Below are 18,755 nucleotides of genomic sequence, written 5' to 3' on the forward strand. Positions count from 1 at the left end.
TGATAATCTTCTGGAAAATGTCTTAGCATCCAGGCCCTCCATTAACAGCGTATTTCTTCGCTCGGATGAGGCTGGATGCTATCATAACAATGCCCTCGTTGCTTCTTTGAAAGATGTCGGACAAAGATTAGGCGTTCATGTATGCGACCGAATTTTGTGCCCCATGAAGAGCTCAATTCGTTGCTACTGCGATGAAGGCCATGATATTAACTGTGCTGTAGACATGCGCACTGCACTATTAGAGCGTCCAGTCCGGGGAGTGACGGCCTCGGTATGTGCCATCGACGAGAAAAAGAACACTATTAACGTCAACAAAATTAATGGCTTAAGTAAGCTCCATAACTTCGCATACGATGACAAAGGCATACGCGTTTGGAGAGCCTATGGAATAGGTCCCGGAAAACTGATTTCTTTAGATGACGTTATTACAGAACAGCAAGGCAAAACAGGTCCTATTGTTCAGGAGAGTGGCGACTTTTTTACTCTGAAGGAAGCACGACAACTCAACATCAAAAATCTGGAGAGGATTGACACTGAAGAATCGACCGAAGAAGGTCAGCTGTTTGAATGTTCAGAACCTGGGTGCGAGAAACTTTTCAAGAGCTTCCGTGAATGCTGAAATCGGAAGTCACGGAAATAAGCCCATGACGGAAAGCTGCTACGACCGCATACGGAGAGAATGGGCCGAGCGTTTTTCCACTGTTGATCCAGTGCATTCAGATGGTTCAACTAGTAGTAGAAGTAGCAACCCAGAGAAGACGACAATAGATGCGCCGCCTTCAGATTTGAGCCAAGGATGGGCTCTTTCAAAACCACGTGCTGCGAACCGTTTTTCTCCAAAGGTTAGGGCATACTTGAATGCAAAGTTTGGTCTTGGTGAAAAAACTCGTTTGAAGGCGGACCCAAATCAAGTTTCAGCAGACATGAGAAACGCCCGAGATGAAGAGAACAACCGACGCTTTTCTAGAGAGGACTGGCTTACAAAACTCAGATTAAGGACTATTTTTCCCGTCTAGCATCCGCGAGAAGGAAAGGACAACAACCAAATGACGCAGAGGACCAGACAGAACTTGAGGACATTCTTCCTGAAGAGGAAGAAAACAACAGGCAACAAGTGATTTACAGCATAATTGAAGAGATTGGTCTTCGCCATCCCATTTGCTACGACGTGTACGATCTTTGCGAATACCACAAGTGCAGCAATCGATTCGAAATCAAAATAATCAAAAATAACATTTATATATCTTGCTCCTTTTTAATTAACGAAAACATACTTATTGGTAAGGAATGTGTGTTGCTTTGGTTGAGCTCTGTTTTCTGGGACAAAAGCAGACATTCCCATTTGGGTTATTTTACATTTTTGATGTCTTTCGCGCATATTAGGTTACGTCACTTACTCATTAACATATTTCACCCATTTGACCTTTTGGCTCTGCCTCCAGCAAACGCGCGGTCAAGACCTTCGTCAAGATCTTCGTCTTTCTTTAGGTAATCTCAATCTCTCGCTATCAGTAGACGATTAAGTTATTTTTATATCTTGTTATTTGTACATTTTAATGGATTTACTCCTCGATTACCGTAGTATAATCATACCCCCGGTAAAGATCATATTTATTTTTACTAAAGTAAACGGAAGCAAGGATTTGAATTCGCGGTAATTTGGAATAAGGATCACAAACGAAAAAATTCATAATGACGTTCTTTTGCAACGTTTGTTTTTTTTTCCTTTAATTATGTACGAATGTACACACAGCGCGCGAGTGCGCTTGTTGCAGGCTACAAAATACAGAAGTCTCTGCAAATCTGTCTAACGCGGAGTAAGAAAAGAATAAATATTACTTTAAAAAGATTGCAGAGAAAAAAAGATATTATACAAACTTCTTTGTAGAAGATTTCATTGACCGCCATTGTAGATAAACTTATGTTAAAACAGTACAAGGTTTGGCTTCACGTTAGACGGATAAAGAAAGAAGAGGGACTGCTCATAGTCTTCCCAGTCTACGCAGTAGTGTGTAAACCTCCTTCACCGCACATAAGAAAACTAAGCACTGTTATTCTATGTGATACGGCGGGTCTAGAGAACTTGAAATATACTTTCATTCCCTTTTTCTTAGAGCATGATTATGTTGATGACCTAGTTATAGCTTGACCTCGAATGTCTTTTGATAGCTTTGCCACGATTATAAACAAAGCCAGTTTTTGACTGTCGTCCAAATTTTATAAATAAAGAAAAAATTAAACTTCTTGATCAATGAATAGCTACGCCTCACTACAAAACTTAACACTATGATAACGTGAGCAAACTGGTGCAGCCGGTAACATAGTGTAGTTAGAGTTGCAGGGTGCTCCAATTCGTCCTATTCTCTGATTTTAAGCCACCTTAATTCTCATATTTTTCAAATGCAATGAAATACACTCATCGTTTCAAACTGCGCTCCACCGCAATAAAACGCACTGTAGAAGTGCTATGCATTGTTCTGTTAATCCCCGACAACAACTGCAACAAAAACTTCATTATCATTTGAATCGCATTTACTTACAATAGTGTCTCATAACACAATTGTAAGTACAGTAAAAATACAACAAAATAAATTAAATTTTCACGTACGATGTCAACAGATACGTCCTGTTCATAAAATTGGTCTGTGCTACAGAGGTACTAATGGAGTCTGCTCCTAAGTTAACTGGAAAAGTTAAATCGTATAATGGCATTTTTGCAGGCTAAAATGGAGAATTAAGCGGGCTTTTTTATTGCCCACTACCATGAAACAATCGATCACAAACAAGAAAATAATGAAGCCAGCCAATCGGAACTGAAAACCATTCAACTGTTCGCGTTGTTTTCTTGTTGGCTGCGCATCCATTTGCCACTCGGCAAAGAGTTTTTGAGCTTTATAACAACAAAATTCCTGAAATACCTTACAAAGCCAGAGCAAATTCTTTGTCTTCTCAGCAAGGTTATGTAGAATTACGGAAACTCGAAAACAAGTCCAGGTGCCAAAGTGAATGAAAGTTTGTCTTCATCAAGCGAAACTCGCTCAGTTCAGGCAATTGTAATCAATTATGCCGAAGTACCAGATCAGTCAGCTGCCAAACTAAAACACTTCCAAGATCTAAATGACAATTTCTTTGTTGTAATTTATAGATAATTCTGTAATTTCTTTTTCAGGAGAACCTTAGAACGCAAATATTGTTTGGAGAAATTTTGCGGTTTTCGGCCAAGTTTTGTAAACACTTAAGCCTGGTTTTTAATCAGAAATAAACGGCGACTCGACGCCGGCAGTGTTCAAGATATCGCTTACCGTTTTGATTTCTTTTCCAAATGCCCTCTGAAAATATAATAATCATAATAATAATAGAGTGATGTTCTTGGAGTATGTTTCTGGCCTTTCTCAGAGCTCATGATATCCTCGGCTTAAATGAGCGCCTAAAACATATTTACGCCCGCGAACCTTTAATAACTCTATTGAGATGTTAAAATCAGTCTATACCATTCCTACAAAACGTACTGGGGCCCGCATAAAATGAACAAACTACAAACGTAACTCTTTTAATCAGTTCTCAGCTCGTAAGTGAGTGAAATTCAGTAATCATAATCTGCATCAGAAAAGTTTCTGCAGATAAATTTGTATTTTGTGATTACTTTTGAATAATGCACAAGTATCAGCACGTAGGCGCTCGCTACGGCTTGCTGTTTGGCTACAGTTGGCAAAGCTAATCAACACAGACTAACAAGGGAGTGACAGATTATTAACAAAATTAAAAACAATATATATCTTTAGCCAAGGTATCCTCTACAAGGTTCCTTTTTTTGTCGCTGCCGATAAATTTATTTTGTATTATTTTCTTATTATACGCATAATTATATAGCCGTCAGTAAATCCTATATTGTCAGCACAGCTATTTTTCCTTTTTCTGGGAACTGTCCAATTTGGGATTATATTTGGATAGTTTCAATTAGGATTTTGGTAAAATTCACAATCTGTCCAATTAAGATAAATTGGACAGTTTCGCTCGGCCAATCAAATCGAAGAAAACACAACATGTGATGGATTAGCCAATAGCACAGCATAGCGTCAGCGCTGTAAACTGGTCGCATTGTGAGTCGACAATGGCGGAATTTTATGGAGCAAGTTTGCTACGTTTTTCTATTCCTTTGAGCTTTTCAGCAAGAAACAACAAAGAGAAATTTTCTACGTTGTCAGAAGAGGAGCTTGCTACACTAAGAAGCAAAAACCAAGAGCAAAACACCTCCAATAGTACAAAACTTGGGTGAACGTAAATGCAGCGAAGCGAAGAAGAAATCTGTCAGATATTCATCGCCATGAAGCATGAGTAGATGCAATTCTTTGTCGTTTTTTGCTGAAATTCGAAAAGAAAAGACGGCGAGAAGTACGACGAGAGTGGAAAGGAGTATGTCAGATTCAAGAAGTTGTAAGCTCTTCGGACACTTTGTTTACGGCTTTCATTGATTGATGCAGTGTTTTCACTCACTTTGTAGCAAGCTTCGCAAACTCAGGTGAATAAAATTGCACTGTTTTGTTTAAGTTTTATTTGTGAAGACAATGCTCTGAGTGAGTTGCATGTGCTGTGTTATGCCTACCATTGTTGAATGCTTTTCCCGTTCTGGACATAAGTTTATTGTTTATGCTGGATTGACTGACTACAAGCTATATAATTAATATGTAACCGGACTACATGCTTGTCCAATTTTGGAAATAATTAGATTAAAAAAATTCCTCTGACAGCCAAATTGGACTCGGCCTACGGCCTCGTCCAATTTTGGCTGCCCTCGGTTTTTTTTCATCAAATTATTTCCAAATTGGACAGCATGTAGTCCAATTACGTATACTAATACTCCGAAGCTGCAACGGATTATTCGTAACTAGTGTCGGTATAGCACTGTAGGCAGTCATTTCATGTCGATATTTTTTGAAATAATGCAAAAAGAAAGAGCCTTACGCCACTGATACTCTATCGACAGTATTGAGCTTACCTTAAGAAGGTCAAAAGTCCTGACGGGTACGTTTGAGGTTGGCCACAGTCAGTCACCAAAAGGAAAAGGACTCGTATATCCAGGCGACTGTTGTTAGAGCAGTTTTCAATTGAGTGTCGTAAAACCAAAACCAAAGTAATTACTCTGGCCAATCACAAAGGACACTGACAATCCAGTGAACCAATCAAAACTCGAAGCAAATACATGTAGCTGACACAAAGCGCGGGAAAACGTGCGCGAGCGAGTCACGATTGGTTTTGGTTTTAGTTCTGATTGGCTGAGAAAGTGGCGCGAAATTTTTAACCCAATCACCAAGCGTAGCAATGCAAACCCAAAGCAAACGCAATTAACTTTCGACACTCAAGTGAAAACCGCTCTAAAGCAATGATGTTCCCACGGGTAATACCTCGACAATAGCCCCAAGCAAGTTAGAATTATCATTGTCCTTCGACATTTTTACCTACAGTCCCCGGAGGTTTTTCAAATAATACGTATGCCAAACCCGTACAATAATACGTATGTTAAACGAACTCGACCACTAAATATGTGTATTTGTTATACCATCCTATACATGTATTACATCAATGCAGGCAATTAAAGCCGTTGTGAAAGACATTGTGTTACTTTTCTTCGCTTACAACAATGATAAATACGGACGATCTGAACAAAAAGTAAACCTAGGCGATTATTATGAGCCATTGATTCTTTTCTGCACTATTATTATGTATACAATAAGGAAAAATTAACCGAATGCCAAGGTTTCAGGAGGTTTGGATACCGTTCTTATTGGACATATCTTGGTCTTTTATTTTAACTCGTGACTAAAAAAAGATGACTCAAGATAGAAGTTTCGGAAGATATAATTTCAACACACAAAATCTTTACTGAATGAGTGTTCATCAACTTATCATGAAATAAACCGTCATCATTAGGTAAATACACCGTCTCGATGAATTTTGGAAAACTGGGGTCTTCACCCCCGGGGGTCTGGGGTACTCCCTTATATAAACTCTATACATATGTGCGGACCCAACGGTTATACGATTTTCAAGCCGGTTTGGCCTAAAAAAGGTCACCAATTAGGTATACATGTAATTCTTGGGAGAAATATACAATCTGAAAGTGAATATATGAAATTTCGTGAGTATACTTCATTCGAGCTTCCAATTGGCTTGATTTAGCTCAGTTGGTAAGAGCACTGCACCAGTATCGCGAGGTCATCATCAGGGTTCGAATACCGTTCAAGACGAATTTCTTCAGGCGTTCTTTTCGCAACTGCTTAAGTTGAGCACATAACTGCGATGATCTACATGTGTTAAATATATCCATCTCTCGAGAGGTGCGACTTAAGGTATCACGGAAGGAAAGTTGGCGTTTTCGTTCCAACTGAAATTGTGTGCAAACCATCAATGGTAACCCCAATAAAGTATATATTTTCTGAAAGCTTATTGAATAATGATTGTAGATTTGAATTTTGTTTTGATCATACAGACCATAATAAGCAACGTCAGCATTTTGTTTGCAATTATGTTGTTGCGCAACATTAGGTTTATTTGAGGACACATTTACGCGAGAGCATAAATGTGGAATTTGATCTACATATATTGGTCTAAAAAATGGTGTCTAGATTTTTCATTTCATGCTCCATTAATTTTTTTATAAATTTTTAAACTTTAAAATGGCGTTTTTAGGGCTTCTTTAAGATTACAAATTCATAGAAAAATAATGGAGCAAGAAATGAAAAATCTGATACACCGTTTTTTAGACTAATATATGTAGATCAAATTTCCACATAAAAGTTTAGGCGCTCACGTTAATGTGTTAATGTGTTATTTTTATGCTAATTCAAGATAATCAAAAATTACATGTTTGATGTTTTTCGCGCATAGTTGGTTACGCCACTTACTCATTAACATATTTCACCCATTTGACCTTTTGGCTCTGCCTCCAGCAAACGCGCGGGTCAAGACCTTCGTCACGATCTTCGTCTTTCTTTAGGTAATCTCAATCTCTCGCTATCAGTAGACGATTAAGTTATTTTTATATCTTGTTATTAGTAATGGATTTACTCCTCGACTACCGTAGTATAATCATATTCCCGGTAAAGATCATATTTATTTTCACTAAAGTAAACGGGAGCAGGGATTTGAATTCGTGGTAATTTGGGATAAGGGTCACGAACGAAAAGTTTCATGTCATCAGTTCTCAACTCGAAAGTGACTCAAATTATATTCAGGCTATACTGGTAAAGTTACTTATAATGACGTTATTTTGCAACGTTTGTTTTTTCCTTTAATTATGTACGAATGTACATCACAGCGCGCGAGTGCGCTTGTTGCAGGCTACAAAATACAGAACTCTTCGCAAATCTGTCTAACAAGCCGTAAGAAAGGAATAGATATTACTTAGTAAAAATTTCTGAGATAAAAGGCATTATAAAAACATCTTTTTAGAAGATCTCATTGACCGCCGTTGTAGATAAACTTATGTTATAACAGTACAAGTTAATTATGCACAAGTGAATCGTTAAAAGCGCGCGAGACGCGAGCGCGCTTTTTGCATAAAAGAATACATTACAAAAGTTTGATTTATTACACGGAGAACTGAGCAAGGAAATAAAATTATTAAACGTACATTGCAGATCTCAACAACATAATTCATATTTTTTTCTCACAAGGTTTTATCAGCCGACGTTCGATATCAATTTGTTTTTATTTTGCCACTGTTAATTATTTTAAAACTCCGTGAACGCGCATTTTGCATAGCACAATTTTCAAAGATAACACGAAAAGAAAGGGAATAAAAATAGTTAATTTCATTGCAGATCTTAAAGATATAAAATGGTTCTTTTTTTCTACAGGATTTCATTGACTGTCGATGCAGGTCAATCTATTTTGTAACGGTTTGTTAATTATGCAAGAAAGTTTGCTAAAATTTCTGCATGACAGAATACCGAGCTAAGATGATTTGCATCGCGGCGCAACACAAGAGTTATGAATAAAAGCAAACTTACATTCCCAATGCAGAAGATAGCTTTAACCCTAATTCCTTGGACAGTGTTTCATTGCCTGTCGCTTCAAACAAATTCATTTGTATTGGTTTACTTGATTGATACGTGTAGGTGCATATGTGGCCTAAATTTTTTGCGCGCTTGTGATATGGTGTCTAAAAATGAGAGTACATCAAAAGCGCGCGATTGCGTTTGTTGTTAACAAAAGTTTATAAGTTTACAGAATTTCCCGCAAAGCTGATTATCACGATTTAGACTAGTCTTCGGTCTTCCAAATGGATTCTACCTCTTTCATTTTACCCAAATATATAATTTTCAGGTATTTTACGCTTTCGTAATTTTAAATTAATAGGTCGCTTGCAAAAGAGTTGTTTTGGTGGAACAGAAAGAGAGCTTACTGACTTTGCCCTACCTTAATTTAAACGTGTTATAGCTTTCTTAACAGAGTCTAAAGACTCTCTCAAGTGAGTTCACTTGTCTGTTCGACTCGACTGAAATTAAAGAGCTTTAAGCGACGTTTCTGTGAAATGTATTTCGGGTCCGAAGGATCTGAATATCGACCTCTGTTTTGGGTTTGAACGGTCCCGTGTAAACAAAAAAGCCTATAGCTATCTGGTCCGAAAATCTGAGCAGACCCGTTGGGAACCGGTCCCGTGTAAACATAGCCTAAGTATAATGCACAAGTGTACATCAAAAGCAAATGTCAGTTACAGAATGCTTCACAAAACTAACTAAAAAGGGGAAACAAATACTTAACTACTTTTGCTAAACCAAAATAGAAATTTCTAACCTATTGACCGTCGTTGCAGACAAATTTATTTTGTAACGGTTTGTTAATTACAATAGAAAAAAGCGCGCGCGCCATCTCGTATGACAGAATAGTAACAAAGGACTATTTATACGACAAAAAAAAAAGAAGCGGCTTAACTATGCCGCGCCAAAAAATAATAAGACGCAAATAAGAGCCATTTATACACGAGCCTTGTTTGCGCGAACAAGTCGCGAACAAGTCCATGTGGCGTTCATACGAGCCATGTCATAAACGATTCTTAAAGAAGATCAGGCTATCTCAAAACCAGTGGTCCAAAATATGGCGGTCCTATTTTAGACGCGCGTTGTTTGAGTCGCAAAGTGGGATTTTGTACCATTTGTTCGCCCAGTTCGCCTGTTATTTAAGCCGCTTCTTTAAGCCGCTTCTCGTAAAGATAGCCCTAAAGGTTGACTCGTATAACCACACAAAAAATATGAGATATATCCAATCTATTTCTTTTCTACGAGGTTTCATTACCTGACGCTGCAGATAAATTCATTTATTATTTGTGAACTGTTTTTTTTTTTTAATTATTCGTAAGTGCAATATCAAACTATGACTTTTGTTGTGGTTTAGAAGACAATGCAGCTTTTTTCCTCAGGGATTTTTCTGACTGGTGTATTCAGAGTTATTAGTGATCGCATTTTCTTACCCAACGGTATCTACTGTCTGGGGAATAATTCGAAAATCATAAAAACCAATAGTTGGTTGGTTTGTTACGAACTTTAAGGTATAACTAGAAGATAAGATCAGAATTTTGCTCGTAGGCACAACTTGAAATTAGTGCACTTTGATATGTTGATTTGGTTTTAATGACAAACGCGTGAGCAGAACTATCATCGGGTTATCGAAAATTGCTCGTAAGAAATTCTTAAGTTCTACAGGGTTGTAATTTGTGGCTTTATTTCACAAGTGTTATTCTCGGTTCCATCTATTACATAACTCGCCACTTGCAGGCTTCTAGCAACGCAGTCTTAGTAATGATTACGCTTTTGTGTGAACAATTTATTTCTGCTTTCGAATGAAATGAATGTTTTACTTGCCGCGCTTGTACTATTTAGCGGCACCGAGAAAAAATGAACAATGTAAGTCAATACTTTAAAACAAAAGCAAACTAATCCGTGATAGCATCATTTGTTTACGTTTTTGTTTTTGTCTTTTATTATTATATGACACAGCCTTAAAAAACAAATTATTCTTAAGTGAAATGTGGATAATTGAGTTGCCAAAAGCGCAGAATTTAGTCCCTTCGGCGATTTTCTTTCTCGTAAGAAGACACGTTTTGTTAAGCGCTCTTCTGTATAGAGCGGTTTTCCCTTGAGTGCCAAAAGTAATTCGCATTTGCTTTGGTTTTGTATTACTACGTTTAGTGGTTAATTTAAAAATCTCGCGCCACTTTCTCGATCAATCAGAAGTAAAACCAAAACCTATCGTGGCTCGTTCGTACACATTCTCCCGCGCTTCATGCCAGGTGCATGTATTTGCTTCGAGTTTTGATTGGTTCGCTGGATCGTCTGTGTCCTTTGTGATTGGCTATTGTGATTACTTTGGTTTTGGTTTTACGACACTCAATTGGAACCGCTCTAACAGGATGATGAGATCATAGCTATAGCTAGTTCCGTGGTTTTCCACACGCAATATTCCTCTGACTTCTCACCTTGGCTGTATTTGAGCTTAGGTGACGACAATGTCAAAAGCTAGCTCTGATAGCGTTAATAATTTTGATATTGATTTGGCTACGACGCAAGGATACACACAAGTGCATTGCATTTTGAACCTTGTCTCGTGCTTGCTTGCGGCAAGCACAAGCACAAGGATCAAAATTTATAATTTTGATATTTATTTGTAATGCGTAATATGACTGGGACGCAATATAATTTATGTTAACTTGATTTTAAAAGGCGATGGAAAACTTCAGCTATGAGAAAATATCCCAAGACGACAAACAGGCGCGAAAGGTGGACAACGCAAAAAGTATCTTCTCTTTGCTGACGTTCTCTTGGATAAGTAGCGTGTTTGAAGCTGGTAGTAAGCGTCCATTGCAACAATCCGACTTCTTGGACCTTCAAGAGGATGACGAGACCAAGCAGTTGATTGAGGAATTGCAAAATAGATGGAATTATGAAGTGGAACGCAGCAGAGAAAAAGAACGTAAACCGCGACTGTGGAAAATTGTTCTGGAACTTTTGTCTCCATATGACATTTTCTTTGTAATATTCACGGGTCTTCTGGACTGTATGGGTCGCTTCACACAGCCTTTCCTACTTGGATACTTTCTGTCAGCGCTTATGCATCCAGATAAATCCCACCGGTATCTCCTCTACGGTTGTGCGGGGATGATGATGGTTACCGTGATTGTTCGAAGCCTTGCCATGCACCAGTACGACTATAAGTCCTTATACCTGGGAATGCGATTACGGTCCGCTTTGAAGGGCATCGTCTACATTAAGGTAAATAATGCTATGTAAATTACTCATCTAGGTAAACTTTAGCTATCTGTTTCCGTGCAAGTTACTTTTATCCAAGTAAAAAAAGATACTGCCTTTTTTCCATGCGGCGGAACATGAACGTATCATTTTTAACCCCCCTCCTCCCTCTCTCCCTCCCTCCCTCCCTCCCTCCATATTTTATTCCTCATTTGCCCTTGGCAAGTTGTTATAGAGAAGTTGCTCTCCATACGGTAAATTTCTGCTAATAATCGAGTTTAAAATTACCCTTTTTTAATTTTCGGGCATTGTTTTCTACAGATTCTTTTACTTGGCCAGAACACACTTCGAAGTTTCACAACAGGTCACGTTGTCGATCTTGTATCCAACGACGTCCAGCGAATGGACAGAGCTGCAATGGAGTTCTTTCGTCTTTGGTTATCAATATTCGAATTGGTTTGCTTGACTCCTCTAATATGGTTCGTAATAGGATGGCAGGCGGTGGTAGGACTGATTTGTCTTATGCTGTTTTCACCAATAAGTGCGTACCTTTCCTATCTCTCTGGTGACTTCCGGATGAAGACCGCAGACTTAACAGACCGACGGCTCAACTTGTTGACGGAAGTCATTTCCGGTATACGGGCTGTAAAAGCAAACGCGTTGGAGTGGTTGTATAGTGAAAAAATATCTAACCTTAGGAGGTAAGAATACCGGGAATACTGCTGGGTTAAAAAAGGGAAATGAAGATTGTTCTTAGCCACTTACTTCAACCCCTTTGGTTAGGACAGACAGCCATATAGAAGTATCGATCAATATACCTATTAACATGCAAAGAGCTTCGATAGCACAGTCACTGTCTTTGCTGACATTGTTTGAGAAACCAGCAAAGAAGATTAGTATAATTTTCTTATCACAACTTTCGGTGGGTCGCTACTTTAATTTCAATAGATAGCTAAGTTCCAGTGAAAGATTTAAAATTTATTGTAATATTTTTAAAATCAAAGCGTTTTTCGGCGATTCTCTCTCTCGCATGAAGACACGTTTCATCATCGCTCTACTGTATAAACCAGTTTTCACTTGAGTGCCGAAAGAAATTCGCATTTGCTTTGGTTTTGTATTACAACGCTCAGTGACTGGTTTAAAAATCTCGCGCCACTCAGAAGTAAAACCAAAAACAATCGTGGCTCGTTCGTACACGTTTTTCCGCGCTTCGTGCCGGTTGCATGTATTCGTTTCGAGTTAACTTTGATTGGTTCACTTGATTGTCTATGTCCTTTATGATTGGCCAGAGTGATTACTTTGGTTTGGATTTTACAGCACTCAATTAAAACCGCTCTAAAAGGTTGATGATATCAACACTATAGCTAGTTGTAATCAAAGCGTAGGATGATTGTTGAACTGAATCTTTACTATCGTGCTGGCATTACATACGGAACTTTACGATATGTTAATAGGTTCCTCCATTCTTCAACAAAGTACAGTCGAACCTCTTCTTACAAAAACTCTATAATACGGACACGTCTCTATTTCGGAAGTGTCCGTATTAAGAGGCTGTATCTGTAATAGTGGTCTGCCCGATCTGGCTTGTTAAATAGATTTCGCTCTTTTCTAGTGTGTTGCAAGACTTTCATGTACTTATACTAAAAACACAATTCACTTGACCAGATCATTAATTTTTTTCGAGTTTTTAAGGATTTTCGGTTCACCCGAACGAGCACTTGTAACGACCACTGTCAAGGCTTAAATTTACCACAACTTTGAAAAATAATTAAAAAAAAAACTAACAACTTCTGTACCAAACAAACACTACAGCCTGTTAAATTATGTCTTTTTAATTCATCACACCAACTTTCACGAACATTGAGCTCGAATCAAGCTAGCAGCAAAACATTAATGACACCCCTATCACACACCTTGATGAAACACTTGAAAACGGCTCAGATTCAAACTTTATTTTTTAAAAAGTGAGGCGGTCTACTTCAAATAAACCAACGCAGCCGAAAAGTAGATGTAATAGAAAATGTTCCTATCGAAAAAAACCTTTTGGTATCGTCTTAATGAAATATTTACAGCTGTGTAAACTTGCCCAATTTCGAAGATCTTCATGTTTGCAGCCATTTTGAGGGACTCGTCAGGACGAGGAGTTTCATCAACTGGCCTCGACGACATACCTCACACCTTCAGAAATAAACAAATATTAGATATAAATGCAGTGCAGTTCAACTAAAAGAGAATAAATCGTCTTTAAAAATGGAAGCTCGACTTACATTTCAACGATTTCTACGGGCGTAAGGTCATTCTTGTTCGAATTTCGCTTGATGATTCCACAACAAATAACAATATTTGACACGCAGACTTTGACTGAATGTAGCGTTTGAATCAGTTAAAGGTAGTAACCTCGTGCTTTCCCTTCTTTACCGGCGTACAGCGAAGTTGCTTTCGCGACAAAACAGCAAGCATCAGGTAAAGAAGACCAAACTGACATGTTTATCGATTGGTCGGTTATATACTTCATGTATGGAGTACCGTTGTGTACCGTATGTGTACCGTATAGTGCCTCATACATGAAGTAGTGACCGACAGGCCGTTTCTTCAGCTGTTTCTTCGACGTTCAACGTTTTGCGATGGAGAATCTTTGCTGTACGCCAGTAAGGAAGGAAAAGCACAAAGTTACTGCCTTGAGCTGATTCATAGGTTACATTAAGTCGAAGTTTGTATGTCAAATATTGTTATTTCTAGTGGAATCATCGAGCGAAAATATTCCAATAGTAACAACCGTACGTCCGTAGACGTCCGTAACAGTCAAAATGTAAGTCGAGCTTCCATTTTTAAACACGATTTATTCTCTTTCAGTTGAACTGCACTGCATTTATATCTAATATTTGTTTATTTCTGAAGGTGTGAGGTATGTCGTCGAGGCCAGTTGATGAAACTCCTCGTCCTGACGAGTCCCTCAAAATGGCTGCAAACATGAAGATCTTCGAAATTGGGCAAGTTTACACAGCTGTAAATATTTCATTAAGACGATACCAAAAGGTTTTTTTCGATAGGAACATTTTCTATTACATCTACTTTTCGGCTGCGTTGGTTTGATTGAAGTAGACCGCCTCACTTTTTAAAAAATAAAGTTTGAATCTGAGCCGTTTTCAAGTGTTTCATCAAGGTGTGTGATAGGGGTGTCATTAATGTTTTGCTGCTAGCTTGATTCGAGCTCATGTTCGTGAAAGTTGGTTTGATGAATTAAAAAGACATAATTTAACAGGCTGTAGTGTTTGTTTGGTACAGAAATTTTTAGTTTTTTTTTAAAATTAATTTTCAAAGTTGTGGTAAATTTAAGCCTTGACAGTGGTCGTTACAAGTGCTCGTTCGGGTGAACCGAAAATCCTTAAAAACTCGAAAAAAAATAATGATCCGGTCAAGTGAATTGTGTTTTTAGTATAAGTACATGAAAGTCTTGCAACACACTAGAAAAGAGCGAAATCTATTTAACAAGCCAGATCGGGCAGACCACTATTACAGATACAGCCTCTTAAGGCGGAGTTTCACCTAAGGGTCGTTTTTTCACCGCTTACCATGGGTGTAAAGGTAATATTTCGTTCGAGTTTCAAGAAATCCAAAAACGCTCTCATTATCCTATATATCTATGCTAACGTTGTTTTGTAAATTTTTGGGTGATTTTTGGTGATGTTGGGAGAAGAAAGTTTTTCTCCAAGGATCAGTAAAATTTGGAGAAATAAGAAATATTGGAGATTTAATGTGATTTAAAAAAATAAGAAATGTTTAGTTAAAAATTGGTAGATGGACACCAGACAGAGTCCCCTGACAACCTGGAGTGCTTTTGCGCGGGGTCACCTCTCTGGTGGTATTTCAATATTTTTTTCTTCAATACCTCTTCAAACCTCTTCAAATTTCATCCAAATGCGGGTATAGCTCCCCCCCCCCCCCCCCCCCAACCCTTAAGAGGGTTAGACTGTACACGTACAGACTGCGAAGTGGATAAGGAGAATGGGTACCTTTCTCTTCCTCAGTTTTTATGCGGTCTCGCCACTCGAAAAACTGCATAAAATTGAAGACGTTTGTCAACGTTTTTTTATGTGATTGCTTTTCATTTTGGTTTAATGACTAATGATTGCATAACTTTTGCTTTCTCTTAGGCGTGAAATGGAGATAATTCGTTGGAAAAGTACATTATTGTCTTGTTTATTTTCCATTTCCTTCTACGCTCACACCGTGCCGACATTTGTAGCTGTCTTTCTGCTTATTGTCAGTCACCAACATCTCACGCCAGTAAACGTGTTTATGCTTCTCGCTATGCTAAGTATGCTAAAATCGAGCGTTTTGAGGTTTATCGGAGACGGATGTCAACATCTTTATGAATCTTATGCTTCACTGGTGAGAATACAACAATTTTTACTTCTGGAAAATATGCCACCCATTCCTGAGTCCTGCAGCACTGAAAATCTTGCATTTGAAGGTTCTCCCACACTGAAAAATACCGCAGTTCTCAGCAACAACGAGGGCGTTATGAATGTCCAAGGCAGCAAACCAATTTCCAACAACAAAGAAAGCGTTGTGAGTGACCCAGGCCCAAATCCAATATGTAATGCAGTAGGATCTCTCGAGACAATGACCACTATCGCAGGTGAACTGGTTCGTAAAACAGATGCTCAAGAAACACAGCATCCTACGGCTGATAAAACTGTCAAGCCCCAAAGAAGGAGGATGGTCTTGAAAAATGTATCCTGTTGTACTAAAGCCGACTCAAAGTTTATCCTGGAAGACGTCAGCTTTGAATTGCACGACTCGAACTTAATTGTTGTAACGGGTACAGTAGGAAGCGGAAAATCAACTTTGCTCTCTTCCATTATCGGAGAGACGCCCCTCGCAAGCGGTACAATCAAGTGCACGGCCTCCATTGCTTATGTCCCACAGACACCATGGATCTATTCTGGTACTTTACGAGAAAACGTATTGTTTGGTCAACCCTTCAACGAAGAGTGGTACGATAAGGTAACAACAGCTTGTGCCTTGAAACACGACATCGCGGGCTTTCCTGAAGGAGATCTTACCATTGTTGGCGAACGTGGCGTGGGCCTCAGCGGTGGTCAGCGAGCGCGTGTTAGTTTAGCACGCGCCGTGTACGCAAATGCTGACGTACTCCTATTGGATAATCCTTTAAGTGCCGTTGACAGGAAAGTAAGCGATCACATTTTCACAGCTTGCATATGTGGTCTTCTTTCTGATAAGGCTCGAATGCTTGTTTCACATAACGAGCTTCAAATGAAAGCTGCCGATAATGTCATAGTGCTCTGCAGTGGTGCTGTTTTGGGACAGGGATCATTCCTGGAAGTAAAAGAAAGTGGCCTTCTCGAAACAGTTTTAGAAGAAAATGAAAATGAAACGAAAAGAGAAAAAGAGGAAATGCAACACAAGGGTACCGTTGGTGAATCGCCAAAAAAGGATGCTGGAAATGATAACGATGATAGCGACGAAGAGTGGAGCGATGGTCTGCCACTGAAAGGGCTTGAAATTTCAGAGGAAGATCGAATGGTAGGAGATATTTCATCTCAGCTGTACTGGGAATATTTAACATCTGGTGTGCCGACTGTTGCAGCTGTCGGTTTGATTGCATCACTGCTGATTCTTCAGGGTAAGGAACTGTCTAAGTATAAGGACATAATGATTTTGATCATGCTGAGATTCACTTGACCGTGCATAGAGTTGTTTCTTTGTGTTGTTAAATATAAGTTGTGCGTTTTGAAACCCCTGCATTATACATTTGAAATTTTTAAAAAAATTAAGTCACTTGATTTAGCTACATACATACATGCATACATACTTTATTTGGTCTCGCAGGTTAAAAATCTGGCAGCCGAAGGCTGATGTGGACCTGCGTTACTAATTAAAATACATCCTATTTACATCTAATAAAAATAAAAGAGACCTGATATGTACAAAGTACATATCAGGTCTAGTAATGACTGGTCTCATGTTGTTATCTCCGTCACATATACAGTTCTCTACTGTGATAGTACGAGCAAGAGTAATAACTATTTCGTAAAAGAGAGAATCACAGGAAAAAAGGACACCAACTAAAGGTTTAACTTTCGAATTTGCCCCGTCAATCCAAAGCAAGTCTTGTCTGTCTTAGCTGCGCACATGTACTTGCGACTTACTCCATGAAAACAACAATAAACAAAATTTTCTTTTCAAATGTTATTTTTGCCATAAACACTACCCAGTTCCTATTGCGGATGTCATTCATTTCTTTTAAGATTACGATGAGCTTGTAACTGAATTGAAATAACATCATAACTTGATTGCTCGTTTTACTTTTTTACTTGCAGTGTTCGTAATTTCACCTGACATCTGGCTGTCCTATTTGATCAAACGGGATTACAACGAGCAGCAAAACATGACTAACTATGGTTTTTATGCCATGTTTGTCACGTTGACCTTTCTGTGTTCTATTTTACGAGCTTATCTGTTCTTTGTCGTGGTACTGAAAGCTTCTGAGCGGCTGCACAACAAAATGACCACCGCCATATTGAAAGCCCCTGTGTTTTTCTTCGACACAAATCCAGTTGGAAGAATCTTGAACCGCTTCTCAAAAGACATTGGTTGTATGGATGAACTGCTACCTATGACGTTTTTCCTTGCCGTTCAAGTCGTTTTATTAGAGGCGACAGCAGTAGTTCTTTCCTCTCTGACAAACCATTGGATCATAGTCGCCGTAACACCTCTGATTGTTGTGTTCGTCTTAATTGTGAAGTATTTCTTGAAGACATCGCTTGAGCTGAAAAGATTAGAGTCGATTTGCCGAAGTCCCGTTTTTTCCCATATTTCTGAGACCCTTGATGGCTTGGACACCATTCGTTCAAGAAGAAGGCAGCAGGATTTCATCGAGCAGTTTTATAAGTAAGTTGTATCAAAGAGATAGGTAACAATTGTAACTACAGTCTTAAAAGTGGGCTGTAGAGATAATGCAGGTAATACGTTGAAACGAAAGAGCGCACTTTTTTTATACACCTGTAGCTGTGTGTTCTGTAAAGTCAGTGACTACAGAAAGTAGATTTGAGTCATACTAGACAATTTTAACCACATGGTTCACTTTCCAAGTGCAGACCAACGTCAACAAATTCTGCAATGTAGCAAATATGAAAAAGAATTTGCCCGTGCGAAAACAGTGTGAAGGTGTAGCTAAAATGTTTCCGGACAAGATTTGCTAACAGTCGTTCCATCGAACCAAACACAAAACTGAGAATGAATGATAAAATAAATACACATAATTTTAGCTACAATATTTTCTTTGTTGTCTGTTTGTATTTACAGGTATCAAGACGAACACAACAGAGCATTTTTCATGGTATTGGCCTGTGCCCGTTGGTTAGGGATACGCTTGGATATGCTGTGCGCGCTTTTTATCGGTGCTGTGGCATTTGCTGCTGTTTTTCTTTCTCAGGATGCAAGTAAGTCTTGTTTAAATGTGGCTAAATTAATCAGTTTATAATC

General features: G+C 38.6%; 1 long non-coding RNA gene across 1 annotated transcript; it reads right to left on the reverse strand.

Annotated features, from left to right (window-relative positions):
* Nucleotides 1-12,937: 12,937 nt before the first annotated feature.
* LOC144657310 (uncharacterized) lies at nt 12,938-13,650 on the reverse strand. The gene is made up of 2 exons (XR_013571501.1): nt 13,511-13,650; nt 12,938-13,421 (listed from the first exon to the last, which is right to left on the reverse strand). It is a non-coding gene; the product is annotated as an uncharacterized LOC144657310 (long non-coding RNA).
* Between the last annotated feature and the right edge of the window lie 5,105 nt (nt 13,651-18,755).

Source organism: Oculina patagonica, chromosome 6 (genome assembly GCF_052425735.1).
Source record: "Oculina patagonica isolate OP01 chromosome 6, crgOcupat, whole genome shotgun sequence".
Taxonomy (NCBI): Eukaryota; Metazoa; Cnidaria; class Anthozoa; order Scleractinia; family Oculinidae; genus Oculina; species Oculina patagonica.